The 12,902-nt window shown below is 38.5% G+C and overlaps 1 long non-coding RNA gene across 2 annotated transcripts in view; it reads left to right on the plus strand.

Annotated features, from left to right (window-relative positions):
* Positions 1 to 12,315, plus strand: part of LOC105362799 (uncharacterized) — a 74,981-nt gene extending 62,666 nt beyond the window's left edge. Inside the window, exons 3-4 of one of the 2 annotated variants that reach the window (XR_912909.1) lie at positions 11,690 to 11,736; positions 11,823 to 12,315. This is a non-coding gene — a long non-coding RNA (uncharacterized LOC105362799). Of the gene's footprint in view, positions 1 to 11,689 lie in introns of both variants that reach the window. The other variant, XR_912908.1, reaches the window with a different exon arrangement.
* Positions 12,316 to 12,902: the final 587 nt, after the last annotated feature.

The raw sequence follows: 12,902 nt of genomic DNA on the forward strand, positions 1-12,902 counted from the left end.
AGCGTCGCCGTTGCTATGGTCCAAGCTCTGGAAATGACGTTAACAATATAGAAGTTGAGAAATAAGTTGAGGAAAGTATTACGGGAACGGAAGAACGAAAGTTGTATTAGGAAAGGAGCTTGGACGGGGGATAAAACTTTATATAAAAGTTTCTCTGCTTAATCTTGGGAATCATAAAGTTCATTTGACCCGTGTGCGCGATGCTTCCAATTTCAAAGTTTATAAATGAAAAGGTGCGTAGCGCACATTCGTCATTTCTTTCGGTGATTATATTTTATAATTACAAGTCCATGCATTAGGCGAAACCCTGGACTCTCCTGGCCTCGATCTTTATTCTTTTGGCTTAAAATTATATTTCGTACGACGAATGTCGCACAAGAAGGACGCAAGTGATCGATATAACTCGTAGGATATTTCGACGACGCCGATCGCCGCTACCAGGATAATAACGGTGCCTCATCCTAAAACGTCGTCCCGCTCATTGGCCAAAAGCTGAAAAGCAATCGTATGATTCAGTCCCGAAGGTGGTCCAATCCATAATTATAGCAAATATTTTAGCCTTAATTCTCACGTCTCGTTATACTCGACCACCGGAGGAGCGCCCGTACACTCACAATAATACTGGATTTCGTTACTGGACGGACGTTCGTTAAAAAACGGGGCGATTATAAAAGGAGCGCGACTACGATTACAGTCCCACGCCTATAACAAAGAGATAACCTCCACTGGGTCTGGTACCTATTCCCGATTAATCCGGGAAAACGAGAGTATCGCTCTACTCGGCTAACGGCCTTAACGCTCCGCCCGTCGCCAAGAGAGAAAACAAGAGCTTTAAAAGGAGCATAGAAGGCCGACGGGAACGATGTCATCCGCGGCCAAGCCCACGGCATCTATAGACTCCATCGCATATCCTTATAATATGCACAAAATAAGCAAGAAAGATTGTGAAGAAGAAGAAGAAGAAGAAGAAGAAGAAGAAGAAGAGATAAAGAGCCGATGAGAGAGGCAGCTGCTCGATGAATAAACAAGAAAGTCTAGGCTGCGTAAAGTGAAGCGCGTTTCCCTCGTATCTCCACGCGTGCAACGACGAACCAATAGACGCGCCATGTACCTTAAGCTGCGCGTGGGTGTAACCTAATCCAAAAGTATGGGTGTGTAAGTGGGGCTAGGTTGACTTACTCGTGCCTCGTGGTGCGAAGGTGTGGCCTTTTCCTTCCTTCGCACACGAGAATTGCCGAAGGAATAATAGCGTATGACGAGGAGAATCCGAGGCTCCGAGATGGCTTCGCTCGTGCATTTTTATACGTACTCCTTTCCACCCTCCATCTCTCTCTCTCTCTCTCTCCTCGACAAAGAAAATGGAAATTCGCGAATAGCGAATAGTGGCTTGTTTGCCGAACGCTTTGCATCCGACGATAATAGACGACTATACGATCGTATTTACGCTGCGTTTACGTGTCGGCCGACAACATCCGTCGTTATACTCGCGGGCAATTTAGGATGGCCTGGATGTATTTTTCGAGATTGTAAATCCTTTCTTTATTCCATGTCACGTGTCACGAGGCGATCATGACTTTACGCGAAAAGATCCGCTTATTCGATAGTATGGCACATCGCTAGTCGAGAATTGGGAATTGAGATCGGCCATTTGTTACGATAATTAATCAAGCAAATTATATTTGTAATTTTCATTTTTTTGTTTTCCTTTCTTTTTTCTTTATTTTCGTCTTTGTCTTTTTTTTTTCTTTTTTTTTTTTGCAAAATTAATGATAAGTGGTGGTCTTTCTCCATTTTCGTGTAATAAGATTTTATAGGCAATTTATCACTCGTAATCTTGTGCTTTAGTAATTAAGTTCAAAAGTTATACAAAGTTTCAAATAGAAGATGAACTAAAATCTTCTACGAACTTTCCCAAGGCCTTTTTTCTTTTTTCTTTTTTCTTTTTTTTTTTTTTTTTGAATTTATCCGCATGAGAGTTTGAAGTGCTTACCAATTCAATCTCTTTATTTTGTTGTTGTTGTTTTTTTTTGTTTCTCTCTCTCTCTCTCTCTCTCTCTCTCTCTCTCTCTCTCTCTCTCTCTCTCTCTCTCTCTCTCTCTCTCTCTCTCTCTCTCTCTCTCTCTCTCTCTCTCTCTCTCTCTCTCTCTCTCTCTCTCTCTCTCTCTCTCTCTCTCTCTCTCTCTCTCTCTCTCTCTCTCTCTCTCTCTCTCTCTCTCTCTGTGTCTTCTTCTTTTTTTGTTTTTTTTTTTTCACAAATTTGGAGATAAGGTAAAGAAAATGCTCATCGGTATGGTTTCCTCTTCTTTCAGCAATTGTTATACACGGCTGAGAAAGTAATTCTTTATCCGAGCTGGTATAGAACAAAACCAACAGAGCGTAGCCGCCACCATCGTTGCCGAGTTTCGCTCCCTTACAATAGCATTTCTCCGCCCTCCGGTAGTCCTACTTTCCCACTCTCTCCCCATCTTTTGTCTCTTGCTCACTCTCTCTCTCTCTCTCTCTCTCTCTCTCTCTCTCTCTCTATTCATAAATTGCCCTGACGATCCAATTTATACGGAAGATTATGTCGGGTGCGTCCCTCCTCTCTTTACCACCCTGAAGCTTTCTCTTACTCGAAAATTCTCTATATAGCCAATGTAAAATCGTGCTTAAATTATGGTACGAGAACAAGAGAATATTACTCTATGCACCGATTTGTTCCTATCTGCCCATAGATTATCAGAGAATGCGTATATCAGCGAATTTTCTTCCAAATTATATATATTACGTTCGTGCGTATAGCGTGGAAATACATTGAAGGAAGTCATAGAAAAGAAGTCATAGTGAAGAAGAAACGAAATCCTTAACTTCCGAAGGGAATGCAAGTACGATTAAATCACTCTTCCTTCTTATGACATTGTCAGACTTTCCCCAATACGAACTTATCTATGCACATGTATGTATATATACATCCGCAGACATGTATACACATAATCAAAGTCGAGCCATTTCTTTCTCATAAACATCGTGGATCCTCTACCACCGCAATAGATACGCTTCGTTGGACTTGTGTGACAAATCCTACTGTGTAAACTCCTATATATGTGAATTGTTCGGTTTTATCATATCTATGTACATCATGGCTTTGTTAGTTTATGATAGAAATACAGGCTTATGTCTTATAATATTTTGCTTAGGGATCGATTGCTAATGTATTTATTTACAAGAAAATTGTTGAGAATTGAATTTAGACGTGCGTTGGTGGAGACAACTTTTCCCCGAGGAACGTAGATAAAAAAATTACTCGTCCATCTTCTCCAAACTCTCCTATATAAAGAGAAAATCTAGTTGGGAACTTAGTCTTAGTCTGGGAACATTTCTAGAAAATGATTCTTTCGTCTTGATGCTGAGGAAACATTTTCCAACGGGTATAAGCGTAAAATGGCTATTATTCCCCGTATATTTGCTGTATATCTCTTACGTTTGCGACTTTCCAAGATTCCAATTGCGCACACATACATAATACTTATATTGGTATATTGGACAATAGAATCTTGCGCTTCGTTACATGCTTAAGATTATTTTTGCAATGATCGATGCTTAGTGAGACGATGTTTTACAAAAGGGCAATTAAATTATTCGTCAGCATGTATTATTAAGCCGATAATGACTCTTTGTTGTAAATTTTTTCTAATTTAATGGTATATTCGAAGCTAGAAATAACTTCATCGCCGACGACGATATTAGTTTATTTACAATGCACGACAGTTAAAGTTCAATGGAATGTAATTTTCTCAATGCTATTTATAAATAATCGACATCTCTTCGGAGATAGTATTTATAGTTTTTATGTATAATATGATATTTACTATGTGATATAAATAGCTTCCGGTTACATTCATTGTGACAATTTGATTTTAAACACTTTTAAACACCACTTTTGACAATTTAATATTATTGGCGAACTGTTTCTATGCTTATTTAAAGTTTATTTATATTTCTAAACAATTTTATATTCACTTAAAGCTATTAAATACTTCATAACCGATTTTTTTTTTTTTTTTTTTTAAGAAAGAAGAGCATCTGAAAACAGTTGTAATGTAGAGATAGTGTGTGTATTTACTGCGTTCTTAGCGATTTTTATTTCTACTTGTGACATCTCATAGAAAAATAATGCAGAGAATAACCCATAAAAACAAAACAAAAAAAAACAAAAAAAAAAATCAAAAAATCAAAATGCTTTTGTGCACGCTACACTTTCGATAGCAAATATATTTAATATCAGTCATTGTGCCTATGAGTTTTTTTTTAATGAGATTATTAGTATAGATTAAGAGTTACAATAGGCTAGCACTGGTATATATATATATATATATATATATATATATATATATATACACATGAAAAATATATTGTTTACACATACGAATTAAAATGTATTGTTTAAACATACGAATTATGATTGTGTACTTATTTGATGTAATTCATTACAAAATGCATTGCTTTTTGTACTATAATTTACTGTCTTTACGTGTAGTATTTAAGATGAGGAAATATTAGTATAACAAATCGAATAGAAATAAGCATTGCTTGCGTGTTATTTTCGATTTTTTAACATTAAAATATTGTAAATAATAAATGATCGTTAAAATATTCGGTTAGGTATTGATTTTGCAAAATAATTTTGTCAAATTGCCTTTGTTGTCCGTTGACCGTAAGAGATGATTTTTTTTTTTTTGTAAATATTCACGAGAAAATGCTTAGACACGTTTTCGCTCGAACGCAAGCTTAAACAAAATCTTCCCTCGCCTCGAAAACTCGATAAATTCCATTAAAATAAAAGTAGAAGTAAATTACGCTTTCAGATATACCGAATATTAGAGACGGATACCACCGCTAATGAAGCCATACATTATCTCGCATCGTAATTGTATGCTATCAATTGCATACGATCGTAATTCTGCTTATTTTTAGTGCTTAATTAATTCTTGACTGCCTGAAAAAGGAAAACACTGTCGATCTTGAAATTTCACTTCGACAAAATCATGCACGAATAAAGAAGGCCTTCATTAGCAAACTTCGTTATAGAATTATTACATCGCTTAACGAATTCAATCGAAATGCATTTTAAATGTCAAGGAATCTCAATAACACCGAACTATATATAATTGCAATTTTCCAACGTATTCTCGAGGTGATAACTTGATGCTTCTCGCGATATCATTAGGAGTAATAGGTAATACATTTTTGAAATGTCAGTCCATAAAGTAGCAAAATAGCTGCATTGGGAATACGTGTTTTCTCCTCCTGGATAATCCACGAGCCATCCTGCTATTAATTAAAATCATTGCAGAGGTTTCGAAATAGAAAATGTTTTATTAGAAATATAAGGCTGTTAATGGGCGAATGGAATGAATTACAAGCAATGGCGCGCAATGAATTTCGCAATTCCTCGATAAATAAAGTCATTAATTTTGGCATTTTTACAAATATTCGTGGCAACGTATCGCCACGAATGCATAGCCGCAATTTTGCATAGAACAAAGTGCCTTGGGTTAACGTGTTTGAGCTATTAGAATTCCGCCGCGTTCCCACACCACCTCCTCATCTTCTCCTTTTGTCCCTTCCCATACCCATACCCATACCCATACCCATATTCCCATCCCCTCATCGCCCCTCCGCCCACCGCCCCGCCGTCCCACCGCCCCACCGCCCCACCGCCCTCCGCCCACCCACCGGACCATCCCCAACTACTTATTTTAAATCATTTTAAATGATCTCGATAGGACGGAAAGGATAGGGGATGTTCTGACACGATATTACACTCTTTATGATATTAGCCGGTATGATCCTTATTATGCAGCTCCTTTGAGGCTGGTATCTATTTCGGACCGTCTATCTGCGTTTTGTTGTAGGCCAGTCGTCTTTACCGCCACTACCGCCAGAGCCTCGCAACATAAATTACTGTATGTGAACCGCAGCAGTAAGAGAGCTTAAAATTTATTTTAACAGCCCTGTATAATCTGGACGTATAAATTTCGTAGCCGACCGTCGCCACCACCACGGCCGTCGTTCGGGCCCTTTTCAGCTTTTCATCTCCTTTGCCCGTATCTTCATCCCTCTTCCTTTATGTCTCTAATTCCGCGATGACATTAGACAAAAGCGAAAAAAAGGATGAAAAAAAAAAGAGAGAAAAGAAACAAAATGACAAATAGATAAAGAGAGAAAAAACAATCATAAATAAATTAATAAATAAACAAAACCTGCTTATCGTTGATCGCAATTTTCTCTTTTGTTTTTTTACAGATGTAGATGAGATAGCGAAAACGCGCGCTTACTCTTCAATTACGCGTAGACAAGCTCGCGTGTATGATAAGCGCGTGGAAAAATAAAAAATGTATCTTTATAGGGCACGGCTGAATTGAGTTAATTAATTAATAACAAAAAGTCCCTCCAAATGCTTTAATTAAAACTAGAGACTTACAATATCGGAGGAGAAATAAAATCAAAGCCGAAGGAGAATAATTAATGAGTTGCCATTTTCAAGTTTGCCATCTTGTCGCTTTCTTTAAAAATTACTTAAAATCTTGTATATTGCTCGTGCCCATACGACATTCTTTTACTTATGCGCCTATAAGGACCAGACTCGCGTATTTCTGTAATATCAAAAGCAATAATATTATTAATTAAAGTAGTTAATCCATGGACTTTATATACATTTTACCAAGTATTTTTGCGCTTATCGCCACGTATTATTGCCTCTCTTGTATTGGGTCCAAGGTAGGACGGAAATGAGCCAATACGTACGTCGAAGCACACATTCGTTTGCCGTTTACTTTTTCTTGTTCTTATTTTTGTAAGGCGAACGAAGGAGTTTAGTTTCGCGTCGCGGGTAAGTCCCGACGCTCAAAATGATCGGGTCGGGGAACATTATGGTGAGGAGCTTCTCATGGCTTTTCTCCCTTTTCGCGCGCGAAACTTGCCATGATTATCTCTTGGCATGTCGTCCGCCCCCCCCCATCCCCCCATCCCCCCATCACACCAACTCCACCACAATCCCCTCTTTTCTTTTTTACCTTTGCAGCACACTGCACTACACACTACTTAGGTATTATAAGCCACGGTACGGCCGCGTTAAGCCCCGCGGCAATTTATTGTGCCTCGACGCCGCGCCTTTAGCCTTCGCCTCCGCGCGTCTCTTTTGGGGGGGGGGGGGGGAGAAAAATAATAACACGGTATATATGCAAATAACGTGTGGCGAAATTACTATTATTAACGGATTTTTCATGTGGCTCGATATGCAAATATTCAGCCGACCGACTTGGGAGCGCCGCATCCTTCTCTGCGAGTATCTTCTTTTTTCTTCTCTTCTTCATTTTGCCGACAGAACAATAATCCGACGGGAAGTGTACTGACTCTCGTTTTTCTCGCGCCGATAGCCAATGTACTCCGTTCTCTCCCTCCCTCTCCTTCACTTTTTATGATTATTTATATGTTTTTGTTATATTGTTCACAATGTTGTCATACTTTCTCGGTTATTATTGGCTTTTAGACATTTTTGTGGCGCGCCATTCGCATACCTTTTTTACGATAATTCCCTTGATTGCAGTGTTTCCGATCGACCATTGCCAAAATAAAGATAACAAAACAAAACAAAAGGAAAAAAAAAAGTCCAAACAAAACAAAACAAACAAATGAAAAAAATGAAAGAAAAAAGGTAAGAATTATTAAGTAATCAATATTTTGATATTTTTAATCCGACGTATGAGTAAGCATCGCAATAATCAAAGCAATTCCTTATACGAAACGAGATTACAAAAACAAAAAGGGAGAACATTTATCATCAATAAGTTTAAAATATTTGACGGTCCATCTCCCGATCCAATTACATTTTCCTCCATTTTTCGACAAATTTTGTGCTCTTCCTCTCTTACCGCTCTCTAATCTACCACCGCGTTCATTAACGCGACTCCCCCCCCCCCCCCCCCCCCCTCCCCCTCCCCCCCCCCCCCCCTGCTCCATTAACAGGGCTACGACGCGCTTGTGGTCCACCTGGAAAGTAAATATATAAATAAAGCGTACAAGGGCTTTAGGTCGCCCGAGCAACGCACCATTCTTCAACAAATTTGCAGCCGCTACATTGTGAAATCCCTACAAGCACTTAACGCCCGAACGAAGAGCGGCTCATCTCGTAAACGGTCCCGCACGCGAAAAGTTATAATACAGTTGAGCGCAAAAACGACAGTGGACTGGCTGTAAACCCGGTTAAAAAATCAGTAGAGCAAAGTGTCCATCGGCACATTCGCTCCTCCTTCGTCTTCACTCCACGTAACCTTAACTTCACTTCACTTAATGCTAACTTCGCCTTCATAGCCACTTAACGAGCCGCTTACGCGGCATTAGTTATTTTGAAAACGGCTCGCGCGTTTCAGCGACGGCCGCGCGTACATTCCTCCCAAGCACGATTACGAGATGTGTATGGGCGCTTCTTCGACGCCCGTCAACGTCAACGTCGACGTCGCGTCCAACGAGAAGGAAAAATGCGAACGTGCGCTTCGTCGAGGACCTCGTCCCCTGACGCAATCCCCTGCGAATACTGACGATTTTTGGCCTAAGTGTGTTAGGAAACCGATGTCGAGAGAGCGAGAGAGAGCGCGAGAGAGAGCGCGAGAGAGAGCGCGAGAGAGAGCGAGAGAGCGAGAGAGAGAGAGAGCGCGAGAGAGAGCGAGAGAGCGAGAGAGAGAGAGAGAGAGAGAAATAGAGACAGAGTGCGTGCGTGCGTGCGTGCGTGCGTGCGTGCGTGCGTGTGTTTGTGTGAGCGCGATTGGGGCCGCCGTGGCAGCCATCGCGACTGCCGTCGCCTCGATATCATAGTTCACGACAGCGCGCCTCGTAGGCAACTACTTGTTACGCTTATAAAATGTACGATAAAGCTGGGGGATATTTTATCCCAGGCAGATTTAAAAGTTTTTTTTGTTCCCTGCCGTGTAGTATCTATAATATGTTGCCCAATCTGCGTCAAAGATTAATTTACAGGCTGCTTGGCTCGCTCTCGAGCGATGGTTTCTCCGTCGTTCGACTATCTCTTTAAAATATCCAGTAGATTTTTAGTTAAGGAAGGAGGCTGCGTTTATCCGCCGGCCTCCATAGATTTGACATTGTTGGACGAACTTGTGCGACGAGTCTTAGTTTTGGGATTGTTGAGCCGTACGAGCGGCTCGGCCGTCAATTTAATGGCCCGATAAAGTTCAACCTAATCCGTCTATGCCCTTAATTAGGAAAGCGGTAAGTGCAGTTGCCGACCGAGAAAATGCGAAGGGCGACATTTAGCTTGTCGGCCCCGGGCAACTCTCGAGATACCATGGAATTAAAATGTTACACTCTGCATTGAAACAGTGTGTCACTTGGCGTGGATAATAATTTTTCGAGCGACAAGCCACTTGCCGCCTCCTCGATAATTACACGGAATAACGTGACTTTATCAAGCTCAAGATAAAACGACGATTTTGCTAGTGTTAAAAGAGCGCGACTTCACGTGCTAAAAATCACTTTCGAAACATCGAGGAAAAATGCACGCGAAGCTGTTCCGCGTGTCTTCGGCCTCGTTTATTCGGTCATTTCGGCAAGTCGTTCCCGACGCCTGGGAAAAAGAGTTTACGAGTGTAATAACTCGACATGCTATTTCCACTTGCCCCGACGATTGAAAATTCAACGTTTACGATCGGCCGACGTCATGATCGAATTCTCAGCAGTGAGTAATAATTTGGGACAAGGCCCAGATTCTATTCGTATATAGCCATGATCCGTTCCCATTACCCGTTCCCAAAATTAATATCCTATACATATACGACATGATGGATAATTTCATCCACTTAATAATGTTAAAATGTCACTTTTATCCATTATAAGACTATTTATTTACTATTTAATCTGCCATTAGGAAATTATTATTTCAATATAGCTTGCTGCTTAGATAATAAAAGTGAAATGCAAAAATCTAAGAATTTTCTACGATAAACGATCGTTCAACAATTTTTTCCATTGACTTTCCTATGCCGCGCTTGTCAATTTATTAATGAGTGAGAAAATTCATTACTAATAGATGCACCGTAGTGTAACGTTTTAATATTAAAAATCCTTAATCCTTTGACTTTTAAACGTGACATTGGGTCGTATTTCAAATACTTTGTTATTCAATATTGTGTTGCAATCTTTACGAAAAAAATCTTCTAAAAATTTCCAAACGGCAGAAATCTCATCGACTTCGACGAACCTTGTGTCCTCTACACGGTATTTTTAGCGATTCTCTCAACAAAATAGACGTCGTTCTCGAAATCGCTGTCGGAGAGATTCGACGAGGAGCCGAGAGGCCTTAACCCCTTACAGAGATGCTATTTACAGCCGCTGTAAACCTCGAACTTTCACCAACCCTTTTACAGTAATGGCATATAAGTGTATGCAGTGGCCATTTTTCTAAGCTGCACTTTCTCTCGCATTCTTTCACGTAGACGCCTAGTTAAAAAGTTCACTTGCAAAAGACGAAATGTTGTCGCTTGTAGATAAATATTCTCTTCTATGGGCAAGAGTAGCTACCGTATTTATTAGAAATCATCCGCGTAAATAATATCTTTATCCTTTTTACTACAATGTTATTTTTATTATTCCGTCGGTAGAAAGTGTGAAAGGAAAAAGTACGTTAAATCGAAGAAGTAAATGTGTAACTGGTAACTTATGCCGAACCATTACAAGTTGTTTTATTCAAATAAATGTGTGCGTGTGTGTGCGTCCGTGCGTGCATGTGTGTGTATATATATATATATATATATATATATATATATATATATATATACACTATAGAGTAGATTTCGAAGCAATTTGTGAAGAAAGGTTTCTAAGCACAAATACTTTCACGAGACTATTTAGCTTAGCTTATCAGTTCTGCTGTGTTCGCGGAATAGAGTAAACAATTTCTCTTTTAAATATCTATTTCAGCGGGTATAGAAGGGCGAAGGTGAAAGGGTCGTAGATGGCCGACTAAAATAGAGAACTGAAATAAATTATTTAAACACCCACGTAATCGTAGTAAGGCACGAGAACACGGCATTCATTGGTTGGTAATCATTTTTCATAAAAACGTTTTATATTTTTTACATTGTTGCGGCATTTTGTGCGACGCTTGTTGAAATAGGCTGTCCAAACACAAAATAAAAAAAAAAAAAAACAAAAAAAAACAATAAAAACAAATTACAATTAGCGCCATTTTATCGTGCAATCGTCGGGCAGTTTTGCCTACATATGAACATACCGTTTCACTTATAAATTTTCAGAGTAATAAATTTAGATTTAAATAAATGCATATTATATCGATATTATGATTTTAATTTTATATTTACGATAGCAATAAAATATAATAGTGCGACGATAAAACGATAATTTATTTTATTTTGAAACGCAACTCGAGTATTTAAATCGAAGTTGTAATTGTATAAAGCGATAAGGTACATCATAATGCCAAGCTTCCCTATATATTGATCATTGATGGAAGAAAATTTTGTACGTAATTATTAACTGGATTAATAAATAAGTATTAAGCAATTTTGGTTACAAATTTTGATTGCCCAACGGATATATGTTAATAAAATAATTTCATTTAATCATTGCCGAGATTGGCTGGAAAATAACGTGACTCTTTTTTCTTGTAATTTTTCAGATTACTTAAATGGGGTTGGGGCGCCTACTCCTCCAGATCCTGCATAGGTGAGTTTTACGATCGCTCGTAAACCGATAGTTTTAAATTTCTGTAGTATTCTCTGTTTCAATATTATTTTTATCTCGATCAAAAGATGTCCCGAGGAATCAAGAAAGAGATCAAGGAAAATAAAGAAAAGTCTCGTGTAAAGTCTCATTACCATTTTTCTTAACGTATGATTATCGACTTGGAAGGATAAAAACAGGAGTGCAAAATGCAAACGATCGGAGATAGGCTAAAGAGCCAAGTTTAGTATGTAAGGCTCGAAAGGAGAAAAACCCTGTAATTACGACGTTTCTTCACTTATAAAGTATTGAATTGATAGCGCAAGTTGCTCGTCTTTAATTATAAGCAAAATGATGATTATCGGTTTAAAATAGGTGCGTCCCTAAAATTCACCGAGGAATTCGATCGTTATCCATAGGAAGCATAAGGCAAGGATTAAATGCGAAGACAATTTTTTGAGTTCATAAAAATCATTAAGGCTTATATGACTGTAAAGTAGACGCACTGGTTGCGGCCACTTTAAGGATTTTTATGGTTGCAATAAACACGAAAACAGGTGCAATAAAAAAGGTAAAGCAGGATAGAGAGTACAAAGAAACCATAGCGAAAATTATTACCTTTTTATACAAAATCTGTATCGCATACGTTACTTTTTAATGATAAATTTTGTATACGTATGTGGGAGGCCCTAGTAATTATTAAATATAAATCAAATACTTTCTTTAAGACGACGTATGCCTAACATTGTTTGTATCTGATTAAAAATAACGTATTGCAGTTATATTCCTTTATTTAGAGAGGCTAGGTTTTTCTGACCGCTGCTCTTTATATTTCATAAAAGTCCTTACGTTTCTTCAGTTATTTATTTAAAGATTATTTCACGTTCTTACACGCTCATCTCTTTAATACACACTGCTCCACAAATACCGCAAAATAATGCCCAATACTACCATGAAACTCTTCTCGTACGAGTGATATTAATTTTTTATAATCGCGTTAAAGTATATTTAGACAGTCAACGGTGCATAAAACATTTAAATGCGTATAAATAAACACGCCTCGTCATAATAGAACATAAAAGCCATGATACTTCTGTTGGGAAGCTCGCGACATTTAATTCCCAACCAGTCATTTATCACTGATTTGTCCAGATATTTTATTTTTATTT

This window comes from Ceratosolen solmsi, unplaced genomic scaffold (assembly GCF_000503995.2).
Source record: "Ceratosolen solmsi marchali unplaced genomic scaffold, CerSol_1.0 scaffold56, whole genome shotgun sequence".
NCBI lineage: Eukaryota > Metazoa > Arthropoda > Insecta > Hymenoptera > Agaonidae > Ceratosolen > Ceratosolen solmsi.